The following is a 19134-nucleotide window of genomic DNA, read 5'->3' on the forward strand; positions in this document are numbered from 1 at the left end:
GGGCTGTAGTGCCACATGGGTGCAGTCTATCGCCCCGATGGTCCTTGGGAAGCCAGCAATGCTGTAAAAGTCAGTCATGGCTTGCAGACGCTGCTCCTCCTGGGTGGGCTTGACAAATTGGTTGGTCATGCGCCGCAGTATGGCAGGGACCACCTGATGGACACATCGGCTCATTGTCGACTGCACCATCCCAGCCAGACCTCCAGATGCAAGCTGGAATGAGCCTGTGGATAAAAAATGGAGGGTTGCCATCACTTTATGTAGAGGTGTCAGGGCATGGGAGCGTCTGGTTGGGGTGATAAGATCCTCCTGAAGTAGTTGGGTGATCTCCAGGATGGCTTCCCTATCAAACCTGTAGTTGCCATACACCTCATAATCTGGCATTTGAAACAGATCACGCCGTGGCCGATAAACTCTCTCCTGTGCCCTCATCCTCCTCCTCTGTGCCCTCCTCCTCCTTTGTGCCTGTAAGGTGGCAAGTACCGTCAGAATCATTGATGTCCCAGGCATTTTTCCAGACAGATCCTTCACAACTATAGCTCTAGTCACTACCTTCAGCAAACCCTTCCACGGCATGTGTAAAATTAGGGCTGCTTTTATAATGTGGAAATTTACACAAGGAAACTAACAGGTGCGCACAGGGCGGAAAATACGCCGCACACACTTAATTTTGAGAATCGCCCTAACTCCCTCATTTGCATCTTTGCCTATCAAAAACAGCGGCGAGACTAGCGTAATTTGCGCTCGGGGATGCGCAGGTGTAACTATTTTAGGTAGGACTGAAAATCCGGAAATCTAGGCTTAACTAGTTTTGAAGATCGGGCGCAAAGATACGCGCCGTGTAAATTTAGAAAACTTTAGTTAAGTCCGCGTATCTCTTTTGAGAATTTGGCCCATTATGCCTTTCTCTTGCAGGTTTTTTTTTTAATTTGTGAGGGTTTGCTTCCTGTTTAGGCGTAAGGAATGTTATTTTTACATTTAGTTTAAGTTATAATTTAAAGAAAAAGGGCATAGTAAGTGATTATACAGTATTTTATACATTTTTAATACTATATAATTATTACAATATTTAAACATTTCCTTTGTTTCTGGACAATATGAGATTTATCTATTTGTTTTTTAAATTTTTCAGTATTTTTTTATTGTTTTTGTTTCTTGTAATAATTAAAAATGTAATGAAAAAAGATCAAAATAAATTATTATAGATCCCACATACAAAAGGATCTACCTTAATGTAACATAGTTATGAAATATGTCAAATTAAACATTAAAAGCTATGAAAATGGTTACAAATAATATGCATGCAGACACTAATGTTAATTGTACTTTTCTCTGGATAAAATTCTGAAATATCAGTGCTATAAATGTATATTAAAATATACTGAATGCATGGGAGCATAAAATGTGAAACACAATTGGATTGAACTGAGGCACCAAATGTTAATCCAAATGTTAAACTTACAAAACACAGTTAATAATTGTTAAATACCATACAAAGTTTATTGTGGTGATAATTTGAAATTCATATAAAACCAGAAATATTTATCTTATTAGAATATGCATTATGATTCCATACTCAGTTGGGTAGATAGTGAGTAATATTATTTTTACATTTAGTTTAAGTAATAATTTAAAGGAAAATTGCATAGTTAGTGCATATCAAGTATTTTATAAATTGTTAATACTATATATAACAATATATAAAATGTTCCTTTCTTTTTGGACAAGATATGATTCATATATTTGTTTTTGAGTTTTTCAGTATTTTTTCAGATTTCTGGTTCTGCGCATGCGTGATTTGATTCTACGGACTTGTATGTTTTTTTCTTGCACAGAACACTGCTGTGTTTTACTCGAACTGGAGAACTTTCTCCAAAGTTTTATGTACAGTATGCAGTATTGCAGCTTTTTTTATCAATAAAACGCCTTAAGAAGACTCTCCATACTAGTGGACTTTTTTTTTCCTTTCTGCATATTATTACTTCCTGCCATTGATGCTATCTGGCTACCATCTAATGTGTACGGATCTTTCCAGAGGGGGACGCCAGAGTACTCCATCAGTGGATTCTCAATCCTATTAAGCACTGTTTGACCACCTGAGTAAGGGAGGTCACAGACTTGCTGGTAAGCCTTTTATCCTAATGAGGTGATGGGTATAACAGTGTCAAGCACTTGATCTACGCTCCATATTGCACTTGAGGCCACTTTCATTGGATTTCAGCCATATATGAACTTTTTGATATTAGCCTTTTGCTTTCTTTGCACTTATATTGCACTTTAAGTATGTCTGTGCATTTCTTTGTATGCATTTTTTTGTTTGTTTTATTGCACATTAATCGCATAGAATTGCACATATTGGCATTGTTTTAATTTGTGGCTGTATATAGCATTGCACATTTGCACTTTATTTGACACATGTAATTTATGTATAGGGTTATTTCATGCACAACCTAGCGCTGCACTTAATTTTTTGCACAATAATATACACATGCATTATAAAAATGTGACCAATCATAAAATAAAAAAAAGCTTTATACTATAAAATGTCAAAATAAACACATATAAAGCAATACTTATACTCCATATTATAGGGATAATAAAACATGGATAGTTTATAAGTCTAAAATCAATTATATGGGTTTGCATGTATTGTTAAACTCCCAAGTTGCTACAAAAAATCGATGGAAGTACTTTTAACTGCTTTCTGCACAGGCTGAAGCCAAATAACAGCTCTACACTACTATGCATGTCCTCCCATGTGTGTGCGTCCCGTGCACCCTGGGGTGCAGTGTGTGGCCATTGGACGATCACAGGTCAGCTGATCACAGATTATGGTAAAGGGCCGATCACAGTGGCCCTTTTCCATGTGATCAGTGTCCAATCACAGCTGATCACATGTAAACTGATTTACCAGTTGTCAGCATTTCTTTCCTCACACACTCTCTGTGAGGAAAGGAGAGCCAACAACTGGCAAGTCTGACAGGGCATAGTGGCTGCATTGTAAATCTAATAATCAGGGCAATGATCATTAGTGCCCTGATTATCAGTGAAACCCCATCAGTGCCAATCAATGCCCATTGGTGCAGCTTATCAGTGCCACCTATCAGTGCCGCCTCATTATTGCCTTCTCATCAGTGCCCATGAGTGCAGGCTATCAGTGCTCATCAGAGCAACCTCATCGGTGCCTATCAGTGCTGCTTCATCAATGCAGCCCCATCAGTGCAGCCTCATCAGTGTTTATCAGTGCAGCCTCATCAGTGCACATCAGTAAAGAATAAAAATGCAACAGCACTGAATGATGAAAATTGGCCTGGGCAGGAAGTGGTTAGCTGTCATCTGTCTCTCATGCTGTTTGTGAGTGTGCTAGAAGGCACTCTAATAAACAAACGGCATGCGTGTCAGTGAGGTAGAGAACTTCCAGTGATATGCGTTTCAGCTGACAAGGCATGCCTGAAGTAGCTCTTCTTTAGAAATGTGCCATTAGGAAATGTGTAATTGTGCTGATTTATTACAGAGGATTAACATTGTATGCACTGGTTGGGAAAAGATCAAAGCTGCTTGTGAAATAAATATTATCTAAAGAATGTGTGCAGCAGTGTTTTGTTGCAAAGAATGTATTACTGAAATGAAAACAAAAAAGACAGCTAATTAGTTACTTGTGTTGATTAGAAAATGAGTGAACTAATGCATATATAAATAATGATAAATAAACAATGCAAATCTAAATAAATTGTTTAGACTGCTGTACTGACAGAACACAGCAGAGTCTGGGATTAAACATAAGAAGGAACAGACAATGCAGTTGCATTTAGCGGCAGGTTAACACTAGAATCGCTCAGGAATGCACTTATGCATCCCAGTCCTGTGCAATCTCAGTGCAGCACAATCCTCAGTTCACACCGACGTTGCACCAAAAGCAGTGTTTGTACTACTTTTTGAAAATGCACCACAAACCAGAACACACGCCACTATGGCACCATGTGATCTGGTGCAAGAAAAATGCATAATACTTACAGCTTGTGTTTGGGATGTCATTAAGAAAACATGGATCCCTGCAGCAGATCGCAAGGACAGCGTCTATTGCAGGGATATGCAATTAGCGGACCTCCAGCTGTTGCAAAACTACAAGTCCCATCATGCTTCTGCCTCTGAGTGTTATGCTTGTGGCTTTCAGAGTCTTGCTATGCCTCATGGGATTTGTAGTTCTGCAACATCTGGAGGTCCGCTAATTGCATATCCCCGGTCTATTGAAAACGTGCAGAAAACACAGGAAGCCTGCGCTGCCTTCTGGTGTAAAACTAATGAACTTGAAGTTAATTGAAGAATGATGTTGGTGATGCAGGGTATAAGAGGACTGAAATCCTAACTGAATGATAATAATGCTGATAGCAACAACAACAATAAGCTAGCAGAACAACAATAGTAAAGGAAGATATTTGGTTGATGCTTTCCAGGTACCTGTATGGCTGTTTAATCTTCTATGAATTCTGTAATCCCATTGACACCAACAGGATGAAGGATCTTTAATGTAAATATCCAATATGTTTCTCTTCCTTTGAGTTTATTGTACAGTATATGTCATTTTTTTTAGAGGGGGGGCTGCTCTATAGGTCTGACCTTCAATTTGGTGTCAGATTTATCATTGTTCAATGCCTCATGTCTGGACAAACCATGTTTCATGAACCTTTTTTTCTTCTTCAGTTTATTTTCTGAGTTTTTGGGTAGTCCTGCCTACATGCTTTAGTCCATATTCTAATAGATAGATAACATTATCAGTGTCACAGGTCAGCAAGGACTTAATTGGTTAGGACATCAATGTGCTCATGGATGTAATCTTCTTGACTCTTTTTTTTAAATTGCTTGCTGTTGATAGTATTACATGTGAGGCATAGAGGACCACACCTATAACTTCCTGTTAATGTATTATTGTGGAGATCTTTTTGTATGAGGTTTTTGTTAGCTTTTTTACTGTATTTAGTCTACTAGATGCTAAAATATTTTTACATTTTTGGCCCATCCGATGGTGCATCTGAGGTCCAGTAAAAGTATATGCCAGTGTGTTTTCATTGATTTTGCTGTGATCAGTGTTATATATGGTGATTAAAGGGGTTGTAAAGGTTCGTTTTTTTTTTCACCTTTTTTTTTTTGCATTTTAGTCTAAATATGAGATCTGAGGTCTTTTTGACCCCAGATCTCATATTTAAGAGGACCTGTCATGCTTTTTCTATTACAAGGGATGTTTACATTCCTTGTAATAGAAATAATACTTTTATTTCTATTACAAGGAATGTAAACATCCCTTGTAATAGAAAAAGCATGACAGGTCCTCTTAAATATGAGATCTGGGGTCAAAAAGACCTCAGATCTCATATTTAGACTATAATGCAAAAAACAAAGGTGATTTTTTTTTCTAGTGTAAAAAATAATAAAATAAATAAAAATAAATAAGAAAACATTTTTTTTTTTTAAGCGCCCCGTCCCAACGAGCTTGCGTGCAGAAGCGAACGCATACGTGAGTAGCGCCCGCATATGAAAACAGTGTTCAAACCACACAAGTGAGGTATCACCGCGATCGTTAGAGCGAGAGCAATAATTCTAGCCCTAGACCTTCTCTGTAGCTCAAAAGATGCAACCTATAGGATTTTTTAAACTTCTCGTAAACGTCGCCTATGGAGATTTTTAAGGGTAAAAGTTTGACGCCATTCCACGAGCGGGCGCAATTTTAAAGGGTGACATGTTGGGTATCATTTTACTCGGCGTAACATTATCTTTAACAATATATAAAAAAATTGGGCTAACTTTATTGTTGTCTTATTTTTTTTATTTTAAAAAGAGATTTTTTTCCAAAAAAAGTGTGCATGTAAGACCGCTGCGCAAATACGGTGTGACAAAAAGTATTACAATGACCGCCATTTTATTCTCTATGGTGTTAGAAAAAAAATATATATAAGGTTTGGGGGGTTTAAGTAATTTTCTAGCAAAAAAAATGTTTTAGTCTTGTAAACGCCAAATCTGAAAAACAGCCAAGGTCCTTAAAGCGGGGGTTCACCCTTAGAGGGCACTTTTTCCCCTTAGATTCCTGCTCGTTTTCTCTAGGGGAATCGGCTATTTGTTTTAAAATATGTGCAGTACTTACCCGTTTACGAGATGCATCCTCTCTGTCGCTTCCGGGTATGGGCTTCGGGAATGGGCGTTCCTTCTTGATTGACAGTCTTCCGAGAGGCTTCCGACGGTCGCATCCATCGCGTCACGATTTTCCGAAAGAAGCCGAACGTCGGTGCGCAGGCGCAGTATAGAGCCGCACCGACGTTCGGCTTCTTTCGGCTACGAGTGACGCGATGGATGCGACCGTCGGAAGCCTCTCGGAAGAATGTCAATCAAGAAGGAACGCCCGCTCCCGAAGACCCATACCCGGAAGCGACGGAAGAAGATGCAGCTCGAAAACGGGTAAGTACTGCACATATTTTAATACAAATAGCCGATTCCCCTAGACCGAACGAGCAGGAATCTAAGGGGAGAAAAAAAAAATGTAACAAATGGGTGAACTCCCGCTTTAAGTGGTTAAGTTATAATTGTATTTATTAGATGTTTTTACTTTTAGGTCTAATAATGCTAATGTATCAGTATTTAGATTTGGTACTTTAACAACTTGCTGCCCGCCCACCGTCAAATGACGGTCTTGTTCTGGGTAGATGTCATATGACGAGGGTGTGTCGATCGTGGCCACGCCGTGCTGCTAGGACACGACGCAGTGTGGCGCTATTAATGCTAACTATTTGAACATCCAGCTGTTTAAACACTAACTTGTGCGGACAGATATACATTTGGTCCTTCTCCCCACTCTAAGCTTGAGCCATTCTGGATACTGATCACCGTGGTGTGACGTGCACCTGTTGACACGCCTGGTGACCTGTGATTGGCTGTGGCTGAGCTGAGGGATGTGATATATATTGGACTGAGTCAGCTGTGTAGCCACGCCCTCCGTAGAAGCCATTCACTGGCGAAACTAGTCAGGGCACTTGCTGCACCATACATTTGAAGGATCCCCGCGTTCCACCGAAGCAGGACGAGGCAGCTGTAACTCTGCCTGGTATCCTGTCAGCGGTGCGAGGAGGAGACATTGACGTCGATCGCATGAGGATCTGGTGATATTTTCAAATGCCTATTACTGTTTGAATGAATGTACGTTGAATATATAAGGGGAGCCGGATGTACTGGGACTTGAGGGTTTTACATATTAAAATCTGAATTACGCTATGGTGGCTTTTTCTGTTCTTGCTTGTTTTACCTGAGGGTCCTTAAAGCATCTGGTTCCATGATGGAAGCTGTCCACTGAGATCCATGGTTAATGAAGTGTTATTCACTGAAAGGCGTATTATATATTTCATTGCGGTGAGTTTGAACCCCGACGGGGTGAGTGATGGTGAATTAAGAAGATTTTTGGTGGATGGTGCACGCTGCTATTTTTATTTCTTTTTCAACACTCCTTCTGGGACATTTCTCATCTGCTTCTCAGCATTGATTTTTGGACTGCTTGGTGGGAGTGATAACACCACCTATAGAGTAGCGCTGTTGTGCTTTATTTTTGTTGAATGGACTTACCTTTTCAATAAGTGTTAGAATACTTGTTTATATATGCTTTTCTTTTTAAACAGCTGCTTTTGTTTAGGTTGTCTGCTATTCATTTAGCAGTTAACCTAAGATTTAGATCTTTTTTCTTTTACCTTTTTTCTTTTACCTTTTTAGGTTGTGTATAGGTTGTGTATAGGTATTCATCCAAGTGGCGCTAAGCAGTGTATTATAGGCCTTTTTTACACTACTTTATTAGCTCATAAACTGATACTACAAAAGTGGCTTTCATCTAATCCTCCTACAGTGCAGCAATGGAGGCATATAATTAACTCTCTCTTGAAAAGGGAAGAACTGACATATAAGCACAGATGTGGGATAGTGGTTGCCCTCTTCAGAATATTTCACCAATAGATTATTTTTCCATTAGGGGCTGAGAACTGGCGTTGGACCTAGGTATCTGATCCATTTAACTAGGCTATTGAAAATGTTGTTAACCTCTTAACAGGGATATAGAAGTACTGGTGTTGGAATTAATGCACTGGAGAGTGTTAAGGCATCATTATAGTCATATTTAACTGTGACTACTAAACAGCAGTCTCACCCAGCGTAGACAAACAGCAGTTTGTCTGGACACCGGACTGTATCCCCACATGTTCGTCTATCAGTGTCCATCGGTTTGGTGCATTCAGCAAAATTATCAAGACTCATTTGCACTGCTAACCCTACACCAAAGGGTTTGCGTACACTCGGCTTCAGTATTGCCGAGTGACAAATCCTTTCCGGGAAGGGTAAGGCCACTCCTTATAGACGTTGGCAGACCAGCATACACAGGATACAGCTCTGTTTCTTCCTTGATTTTAAACATGCTATGGAATGTCATGCATAAAGAGTTTTGTATACAGTAGATATGTGATCTTCTGGTGGATCAGATTCTGCTAGATGAACTCGGACATGCCCTGACTCTGGAGATGAGAGTATCTAGCGGCTATTCCAAAGACTTCACATGATTTAGGGGAGACCAAATTCTCTATGCTGGGCGAGACTGCTGTTTATTATTCACCGCCATCTGGTAAGCAGGCCATCTTTTGAATCTGGTTGTGGATTAGCACCTCTCCCTTGCAGTTCATTTATCAATGACTTTTCACCAAAAAAAAATAGTCACCGTTTATGGTTTATTTTTTATATATGGACTGTAATATTGTTGAACTTTGTCACATTGTTGTTTTTCATTGACCCATTTTTTATATGCCTTATTTTCTATTTGGCATTGATCAATCTTGATTAGCACTGCATCTATTTTGGATAACTTTGTTGTTTTAAGTTTGGTACTGGACTTTAAGGTGCTGGCAGCTTCTCCTATAATATATATTTTTTATATATTTTTTTGTATATTTTTAATCACTCATCGCTGTAATTTTTCTAGCGCAGCTTCATCCCTCTGGCTTTGTTTTTTTACATTTATTCTTAGAATAAGGGTTGGATTTAGTTACAATAGGGATACCAATACATTACAGTTATAAATAAGGAGAGGGAAGATGGGGCAACAGGGGAAGAAAGGGGTCTTACAGGTCTAACACTCACACACACATTCTAACCCAATCTCTCAGGCCAGGGTGCTTTTTATCCAGACTTGGGGGGGGGGGGGGTCATCACTTGGATCACTTGGTCATCACGGCCATTGAAGACAGTTGAACCAAAGATCATAAAAAGTTTGTTCCTCTCCCAGGCTCAACTTTGTTCCTTTGAGCAGTTTATCACACAAGATGTCCATCCAATTCATCAACCTTCAGGCACCATGCTGGCCAGGTGTGAGGGGGCAGTTGAATATCAAAAAAATAAAAAGGTGTATAACAAGCTGCGCTACAGTACAGTGACTAAAACGAAAAAGCCAGCAGTAATAAAGTGATTGAAATCTAGCCAATCAACAGTGAATCACTAGTGAAAAGTGAATAATGAAAGAAACCACATAGGAAAAAGTTATATGAAAACAAGTCCAATGAGGTCCTGGATGTGAAATAGGTCACACACTTGAGGGTGCCAGCAGAAGTACTAAATCCAGATAAATCACCACAAAGCACCCGTGATCCACCACCGTAAGAATGTTGTGCATACCAGAGACAAGCTGGCAAACCTCCTATTTGATAAAAGCTGCAGATATCAGTCACACTCCTCCGGCTCAGACAAGTGCTGGAAACTGGATGCACTTCTAGTACTCAGGGGATCACCACCATACCACCAAAACATTTAGGAAGCTCACATAGCATACAATTAAAAACACAAATGTTTTATTAAAAGGTCAAATGTGCACTTACAGTATGAAGATAAAAAAGAAGCGTTTTGTAAATAACAAGGGCGTTAGTGTTAGAAAGGCCGGCCGGAATACGAGCGCCTGTCCACTTGCGATGACGTCAGCGCGTCTATCCTCCTGATGCAAATTTTGTCTCACATAGACGTCGTCACTGGGGAGGCAGTTGAATATCCTCAGGAGTCCCACTGGTTAGATAAAAATGACCTTATGCCTTGTTCTAGACATGTTTACTGCAGGCTGGCTGTAAAAAACTGTAATTTTCTTCACATCAAAGTCCTTTCAAAGCTTTGTTGTACAAGACATAATGTTTTAATGTCCCATTTACATTAATATAAAAAAAATTCCAGTATTACATCTCCTCCTATTGTGCCTGATTGGCACAAAAACATTTGCCAAAAACAATGACAAACACTCAACTTTTAATTAAAGACATCCATGGACTTTTCTCATTAAAAAGAGTAGTGCTCATTTTAATCTGAAAGACAATTAGTTAATGGGAAAGCAAAAAACAAAACATCTGTACCTCATCACAACATTTGTAAATGAATTTGTAACTTTTTAATCTATTAATGCCTGACCATTGTTTAATTGTTTCATTGTTTGCAAATAATTACTAATTAATGAGCTCATGGTACCAAGTGATAATCCAGTATGCATTTACAGTAAATGGGTTGTAAAGCTTTCATTATTAAAAAAAAAAAAAAACATGTTATACTTACCTCCACTGTGCAGTTCATTTTGCACAGAGTAGCCCTAAACCATCTTCTGGGGTCCCTCCGCGGCTCTCACAGCTCATCCCTGCATCAGATACGCTTCTCCCAGGGGGGTTACCTTGCGGGCGCGCTCCCGAGTCCTTCATTCGGAGTCCATAGCCGCCCAACGCATAATTTGGCCCCGGCGCCCACATCATTGGATTTGATTGACAGCAGTGGGAGCCAATGGCTTGCTGCTATCAAGCTATCCAATCAAGAGCCGGGACCCCGTGGAGAGAGGGACAGCAGGAAGAGATCCTGTGGAGAGAGGGACAGAGGGAAATTCAGGGCATGGGTAAATAAAATGGGGGGCCGATGACTGCCAGGTGTTTTCAACTTAATGCATTAAGGTAAAAAAACACAAGGGTTTACAAACCCTTTAACCACTTCCATACCAGGCACTTACGCACCTTCCTGCCCAAGCCAATTTTCAGCGTTCAGCGCTGTTGTAATTTGAATGACAATTTCGCGGTCATGCTACTCTGTACCCAAACAATTTTTTTATCATTTTGTTCTCAGAAATAGAGCTTTCTTTTGGTGGTATTTGATTACCTCTGCGTTTTTTTTTTTTTTTGCGCAAAAAATAAAAAAAGACAGAAAATTTTGAAAAAAAAAAAAAGGTTTTCTTTGTTTCTGTTATTTTTTTGTAAATAAGTACATTTTCTACTTCAATGACGGGCACTGATATGGCGGCTGCACTGACAGGCACTGATAAGGCGACACCGATGGGCACCGATGAGGTGGCACTGACGGACACTGATAGGCGGCACTACTGGGCACTGAAAGGCGGCACTAATGGGCACTGATAGGTGGCACTGGTATGTGGCACTGATGGGCACTCATAGGCGGCACTGATGGGCACCAATAGGCGGCACTGATGGGCACCAATAGGCGGCACTGATGGGTACTTATGGTGGCACTGATTGGTACATATGGTGGCACTGTTAGGTGGCATTGATGGGCACTGATGATCACTGATAGGTGGGCACAGATGGGCACGGATGGGCACTGATAGGTAGCACTGATGAAAACTGGATGGCACTGATGGGTGGCATTGCTGGGCATCATTGATTTGCGGTCTTTCACAATGGTGCCAATCAGTGCCCATTTGTGAGCACTGATTGGCATCTATTTGCATATGTGGATGGCCAGGTGGGATGTACCTGGCCATCCACATGCTTGGGACTTCCCTGGTGGTCCTGGCGGCTTCCTTGGTGGTCCAGTGTGGGCATCCGTGTGGGGCTGCACTGATAAACAATCAGCGTAAACCCCCCTATCAGGAGAGCGGCTCTCCTCTACTCGCATCTGTCAGATCAACGGCTCTTCCTATTTACATTGTGATCAGCCGTGATTGGACACGGCTGATCACATGGTAAAGAGTCTCCGCCGGAGGTTCTTTAACGAGATCGGAGATGCAGGGTGTCAGACTGACACCCCGCATCACCGATCACCCATAGGGGCGCGCGCCGGCATGTTATCCTGCAGGACGTCAATAGACGTCCAGTCAGGATTTCACAACCACTTCCCGGACGTCAATTGTCTATTGACCAAGCGGGAATCTAACCCCTGCTCTGCTAAATTTGGCCACTGTTGTTCTCACTTTGAAAGACCTGCAAACAAAATACAACCATTAGTATCCAAACTAGTTTAACCACTTGCTTACTGGGCACATAAACCCCCTTCGTTCTCAGGCGAAATTTCAGCTTCCGGCACTGCGTCGCTTTAACTGACATTTGCGCGGTCGTGCGACGTGGCTCCCAAACAAAATTGACGTCCTTTTTCCCCACAAATAGAGCTTTATTTTGGTGGCATTTGATTACCTCTGCATTTTTTATTTTTTGCGCTATAAACAAAAAAATAGCGACAATTTAATGACAATTTGTTGCTATAATAAATATCCTAATTTTTTTTTAAAAAAAACTATTTTTTTTTTCAGTTAAGGCCGATTTTTTTTTTTTTACAAAAAAAAAAAATATATCGCAATAAGCGACTGGTTTGCGCAAAAGTTATAGCGCCTACAAAATAGGGGACAGAATTATGATTTTTTTTATTATTTTTTTTTTACTAGTAATGGCGGCGATCTGCGATTTTATGGCAGACACATCGGACACTTTTGACACAAATTTGGCGCCATTCACATTTATACAGTGATCAGTGCTAGAAAAATGAACTAATTACTGTATAAATGTGACTGGCAGTGAAGGGGTTAACACTAGGGGGTGAGGAAGGGGTTAAATGTGTATCCTAGGTGTGTTCTAACTGTGTGGGGGGAGGGGGGTGACTGGGGGAGGTGACCGATGCTGTGTCTCTATGTACAAGAGACACATATCGGTCTCCTCTCCTCTGACAGCACGTGGAGCTCTGTGTTTACACAAAGAGCTCCATGTCCCTGCTGTCTTACCGACGATCGCGTGTACCCGGCGGACATCGCGGCTGCCAGGTACACGCTCGGCTTTTAAATGACGTCCAAAGACGTCCAGTTGGCACTTGAGAGCCGCGCTGTTGACGTCTTTTGTCAATAGCGTGGGTCTCAAGTGGTTAACTTCTTCCATGGTCCCTAGAAAAAGAACACAAAGACAGTTATTACACACAATTATCACCACAATTGACTTTTTAAGTGCCCCCAAGCCTTTTCCCATTAATTGTATTGCTAGTTGAATAATTGCCATATTTTACTGTACTAAGAAGGCAGTATTGGTTATTGACGAAAATATTAACATTACATTTACAACCCCTGCTTAGAAATATTATAGATTCAGACCAGACAGGATTCATGCCACAGAGAACAATGGACGTTAATCTACGTATATAGCCGACGTAGACGTTGATCTACGTAGGCTATATACAAATATACATACTCACCATATTCAGGTGGGGTGCAACAATATACAAAAATGCAGACGCCGCTAATAATAATTTTTTTTCAATTACTTTTATCTGTATTGCCGGGACCCGACAATTCATTATAGCTGCGAGTAGTTTGAAATTACTTTTTTCTTTAGAAATGTCATTTTGTGCAGAGACTGTTATAAACACGGGAAACATGCGCTACTTTAAAGGCATACTATAGAAACCCCACCAGGTACAAAATGTAAAGGATTATTTCACTGTTATTTTTTCACTTTAAGCATTATTAAAATCACTTTTTTTGCATAGGACACAGGTCCACAAACACTTGTATGACAATAACCTGCATATTAACCTTTAAAATTAGCACTTTTGATTTTTCATGTTTGTGTCCCATGGACTTTAATGGTGTTTGTGTGTTTGAACACATTTTTTGCCTGTTCGCATGTTCTGCTGCAAACTGAACTGGGGGGTGTTCGGCTCATCTCTAATTGGCAGCATTGGTAGGTACTGATTGGAAGCAGTGGTAGGTGCTAATTGGCAGCAGTGGTGGATACAGAATGGTAGAAGCTGATTAATAGCTCTTTTCTCCTCTCCTCCACACGCTGACAGCGTGAGAAGAACCGGTGAAGAGAGACGGTAACCGGCTTCTGTTGACATCGTGATCAGCTGTTATTGGACACAGATGATCACGTTGTAAAGAGCCTCTGATTGGCTCTTTACCGCAATTTGTATTCGGCAGTGTCCGGTTTTTATTTTTTGCGCTATTAATAAAAAAAGACGGACAACTTTTAAAAAAGAACACAATATTTACTTTCTGCTATAAAACATATCCAATAAAAACATGTTTTAATCAATTCAGACAATATGTATTCTGCTAGAAACTTTTGGTAAACAAAATCCCAATAAGCGTATATTGATTGGTTTCAAGAGTTATAGCATTTACAAACTATTGGATTTTTTATTTTATTTTTTACTGCGGGACTGCGATATTGTGGCAAACAGTCGGGACATTAACTGACACTATTTACCCTTTTTGGGGACCAGTGACACTAATTCTGAATACATGGGCATTACAGTACTGTATTTTTTTAGCTGATACATTTTGCACTAATATTGATTTCTTCAAATCACTGATGTGGGTCCTGTACAAAATGGACTTAGTAAAGTGATTGAATTTTTTTACTTACTCACTGACTATGAGCGGAGTGGAGCGCGCCCGCAATAACTCAACACCATGCGAGCTCGCTCGCATGAAGGTGTTGAGTCCTTTGCGGGGGAGCCGAGACAACCGCCGAGGGACCCCAGAAGACCAGGTTTGGTACCACTCTGTGCAAAACGAGCTTCACAGTGGAGGTAAGTATAACACGTTTGTTATTTAATTTAACTTTTTTGTCCCCATCAACACAGGGAAAAGGTTCTTGGGTGGGGGGACTACAAAGCACCAAAGCACCCTCCCTATGTTGAGGCCAAGCAGCCTGGTATGGTTCAGGAGGGGGTGCGCTCGCCCGCCCTTGCTGTCCTCCAGGTCTGGTTTGGATTTTGGAGGGGACACCACAACATTATTTTTTTTAAATTTGGCATGGAGTTCCCCTTAAAATCAATACCAGATCAAAAACCCATTCACATAGGTGGGTGGCTGGGATCTGGAGCCCCCTTGTTAGAGGAGCCTTCCAGATTCCGATAAGCCCCCACCCAAAGACCCTGATAACCAATTGCCAGGTTTGTCGGGAAGAGCACAAGGTGCTTTGGGGGAACCCCAAAGCACCCTCCCCATGTTGAGGGAAAGTGGCCTGGAATGGTGCACACCCCATATGTTTGGTTCATTTGCGAACAAATGAACACCCAATGTTTGAGTCGAAACTTGCGTTCGATTTGAACATCGGGACCATCCCTAACTGTCAGTGGCTTCTCTATCCAGGGACCTTCTAGTTTCACATCTAGTTCCACATCTGCTGCAGTTCCATGCACCTAGTAAGTCTGAATTATTTCTCTCTCTCAATATATATATACAGTATATATATATATATATATATATATATATATATATATATATATATATATATATATATATATATATACTGGGTATATATAGGGTATTCATTGCCATTCTTTTTTCATTGGTTTCTGATGTTTGGAACAACATTTTGAGTCCATACACCACTATACACTATTGGGGGTTTGCATTGGTGGCAAAGGGCTCTTGCTGGAATTGTGGGAGGTCATGATGCCTGAGCCAACAGAGAAGCTGTGCAAAGAGTTACCCAAAAACTTGTGGGTGAATACACAACTTTCCAACTACACGTGAGCCCTGGATGAAACTTATATAAGGGTGAAGATGCCAGCAAACTCTGACCCCCAAATATTTCTGTTAAAAGGAATACTTTTGGTACCTGAATCTATCACTGCCAGTTTTGGGCACTGAGGTCCTCTGCCTCTAGTAGCAGGGGTAGGAGGAGCCTGGCAGGGAGCTGAGAGATTAGTTCCCCATCAGATCTACCTTGCAGTTGATTCATAGTACATGCAGTGGGTGGATCCATAGCTGCAATTTGGTCCAATAGCCATTTTTCTATCTACCCATTGCCCTGTCAATCTAAAGTAAAGCAGACCTGATGGGGAACTCGTTTCTCAGTGTTCAGCTCTGTGCAGGAAGCTGCCACATACTGGTCTTGATTACCACCAGTTTCTTAATCTGTGAACTGGTGATAATTTTATAAGGACTTGTCACTGCCATAGAGACAGGTTCTTAAAGTGGAAATAGTTAGAACTACCTGAATTCGTCATCCATAACGGTAATGTTACCAACACTGCTTGCCTGAATCAGGTGCGAGAGAAACTACTACCAGAAATGTATCAGTACAGCTCTCTTGATTTCAGAAGACTGTGTTTGTATAGTTCAGCTATAATATACTGTTTACATATAAGGCAGTTGTAATGTGACTACAATTTTTAATCTTCAATTTGTACTTTATGTTAAGTTGTTTATATGTAAATTTATTACAAAGGAAGATTGTAATTATTGTTATTATTTAGGACCGTGCAAATTAAATTTTAATTAATCGATTAATCTTTAATTTTTTTGATCAATCAAAATCTTTTTGTTCGATTAAAATTCTTTTGATTGGTACTCACCTCTCCGCCGGCTTCTGGGCCTTCAGGGAGTTCCGTCGGAGATCCAGTAACGTCACAAACACCGGCGGGGCTTGCCGTGTCCATCTGAAGAGCTCCTTTGCTGTGCCTTCATATCTGCATGCTGGCGGGACCTTACTATCTGCCACACGCAAGGGCTGTTACACTTCCCTCTATCAACCTGGGATTCTACAACCATCCACTGGGAGTTGTGATAGTTCCCTTCATGGGACATCTACATGCCGACGGACTGATGTTAACCTCTCCTCATCTGGATTCAGCAGTGGTATCGTTGTACACATTTTTATACCAGTATCATACTTAGCTACATGTTTTTATGACTGCTTTTGGTACCGTTTGGTATTACTCGCACTGGATTTTATCTCCAGTGCAATATTTATTTGGTTGCCTACTTGAAGACTATACAAGTTTTAATGCTATTCCCATCAAGCGCTGCCTTTGTGTGTTTTTTGTATCCTGCTATCCATTTTTCCAGTTGTTGGTAGATGCACTGGGAATCAGCCTGCAAGGAGATCAGCTAAAAGTAGTTGGATCTGTATGTGCGTTATAATTAATCGGAATTAGTCGCTTAATCGATTAAAAAAAAAAATGATTAATCAAACAGAAAAATTTTGATCAGTAACAGCCCTATTATTATCTAATGCTACAATGTTCAAAACTCACTGAATGAAAAAAAGTTATTAACTGTATTTACTGCAACAAAATAACTAAACCATTTTAAAAGCTTAGCAAAGAAGAAAACATATAGTAAATGGACATGTTTGCAGATTGTGTCTAAATTTGGATTTTTGTTTGATTAAAATAACCTGTGAAAGACATTGGGTCACCATGTCTCTGAAATAGTCTGTGAAAAAACACAGTCCTTTCACAGAGTATGAGACATTTGTAAAAATTACCATTTTAGACAAGGCACAATGAAGTGGAAAATTTACAGATGCTATAGGTTACATAATCAGTACCAAGAATCCTAATCTGCCAAGTAGGATATTGTGGCCTATCTGATGAGGAACTGAATATTTCAAGCCAATTTTCATATTTACATTTCAGGTTAAAACCATCTGTCTGGGAAAAATGAATAATACAAAAATGTTACTAAGCCACATCCTGTAAATCGCTTTTATAATTCATTTCATAAATAGAAATAATACAGTGAATTCTTATTCCCACTGTACATGTTAATAACCAGTAAGTCTATAATTATAGTGCATAGTTTTAGGGACATGATATTTTATGATTAAATACTAAACACTAACAATTAGGCGTATTCTTGGTTCTTCTTTTTTTTTTTTTTTTTTAGCACTGTTAACAAGGAAAACTAACGTGTGGAGACAAGTTTCAGGACAGGCATATGTATGCTTAGGTGCCATAAAAGTCTGTGTTAAATATTTATCACAAGAGAGGAGATGTAAATCCCTGTTGACAGCAATTCACCCAACTTCTCATGTAATATCAATTGGACCCTATTCCACTGATCTGTGTGCAGTTAATACTGCCAACATTTTGCCTTTCAGCACTTTGTCATTCCTCATTTTTTTGGGGGGGGGGGGCTGGGGTCAGGGGACAAAGCTTCATTTTAGTGGCATTCCCTTCCACAAGTGATTGGACTTTCTAAATCAATTGTATTTTATATTCATTTTTAAAAACATTCTGTCACTGTATTTTTATGTAGAGTTTTTGTGTGTAACTTGTTGCAAGTGCAAGACAGTAGACATGGGTCAAACATCCCCATGTTTGGGAGTTCTTCTGTTCTAACCCTAACGGCGAACCCCATTGAAGTCTGTGGGAGCCGAGCAGGAAAAATGCCCATTTTGAAAGCTCATATGCAAGTTATTGGCCATAAAAGGGATATGGGGGTCTGGGTACTGTCCTGGGTGACATGTATCAATGGCAAAAAAAAAAAAAAAACATAAGTGCAACAATAAAAATGAGTTTAAATATAGTGCCTGGGGGGTCCCCTCTGTAGCATATATATATATATATATATATATATATATATATATATATATATATATATATATATATATATATATATATATATATATATATATATATATATATATATATATATATATAACATGCTGCAGCAAAAATGACATTTCCAAAGAAAGACAATTAATCAAATCCCATTTAAAATGACTTGTGGTTACAATTGCAGGCACCCAGATAAAATAAAGAAAAAAACGGTATAGGGGTCCCCCCCAGTCCATACCAGGCCCTTTGGGTCTGTATGTTAGGGGGAACCCCACACCAATATAAAAAAGCACCCCCCTCCCATACCATACCAGGCCACATACCTTCAAAATGGGGGGTGGGGGCTCTGCCCCCAACCCAAAGCACCTTGTCCCAATGTTGATGGCCTATGTACCCAATACTCATTCACATAGAGAGGGGCCAGGATCTGGAGGCCCACTTGTTAATGGTGGCTTCCAGATTCCAATAAGCCCCTCGCCTGCAGACCCCCACAACCAAAGCTTTGCCCAATCAGGGTGTAGAATGCAATGTGCA

Source organism: Rana temporaria, chromosome 2, assembly GCF_905171775.1.
Source record: "Rana temporaria chromosome 2, aRanTem1.1, whole genome shotgun sequence".
NCBI classification, from domain to species: Eukaryota; Metazoa; Chordata; class Amphibia; order Anura; family Ranidae; genus Rana; species Rana temporaria.